This window comes from Wasmannia auropunctata, unplaced genomic scaffold, assembly GCF_000956235.1.
Source record: "Wasmannia auropunctata unplaced genomic scaffold, wasmannia.A_1.0 LD336092.1, whole genome shotgun sequence".
Lineage (NCBI taxonomy): Eukaryota > Metazoa > Arthropoda > Insecta > Hymenoptera > Formicidae > Wasmannia > Wasmannia auropunctata.
Window position 1 is genome coordinate 3,486,921 of NW_012026798.1, and position 999 is coordinate 3,487,919.

The following is a 999-nucleotide window of genomic DNA, read 5'->3' on the forward strand; positions in this document are numbered from 1 at the left end:
TTTTGAAATGTTATTAATGACACGTTACAAATAAATTGTTTTTTAAACGTTGCAAAACGTTTAATATGTAACGTTACAAACTGAATGTCGCTTGAATGTCGCGCAATGTTTTATTTGAATCGTTCCAAATATTCGTTTTAATAACCGAAATGTAATGTTCCTGCGATGTTCCGTAGACATTAGAAATAAAAACGTTTTATCAAAACTTCTATGAAACATTGCATAAACATTTATTATGAAACATTATAAGTACGATGTATTCTTCTCGAACGTAACGTCGCCTGAAAGTTTTATGTTTAGTGGGTTTGCCATGTACTCTAGCGCGTCATTTCTTTTCGTCAAGATGTACTTGGATCCGGTGGACTTTACGGCCTTATTTGCGGGTGAGCTGCCTGCTGAGGACCTGTTGATCCCGTTTGCGCATGAGCCGCCAATCGAAAACTTGGCTCGTGCCTTTTTCCACGAGTTTTTTCGTGGAGCGCTTGTGATATCGGCCGGTGCTAAATCCTCGGACGAGTCCGAGGCCTGGGGTTTTGATCAGCTCGAAGTGGGCCATTTTGAAGATCCGCATAGATCCGAGACTTCATGTTACTGGTGCGAATCAGATGACGGCGAATGTGTGCGCCCCATCATGGAGTTCCCCCCTGACCTATCAGAGGAGATATTTTCCTTTGCCCCCGAGGAACTTTCGGAGGGGGCGGTCGACGAAGATGCCGGCGCAGGGGATTACGTCCTGGATGAAGTTTTCGCGGAGGAAGCTATAAACATGATAGAGGCTATCCCCGAGGCCGATAGAGCCTACCTTAGGCTGTTGTGGGACTATTTCGGCGAGGGACTTGATGGCTGAGGTGAGTGTCTCTTTCGAGCGTGACTTTATTTTACCGCAGCAAAGATAAAGTTACAATTTTTTTACCATCTATAGAGAAATATATGAATACATATATAAAGAGTATGAACTATCGTATAACTTCGTATAATGTAACTGAGTCGACAAGGCAC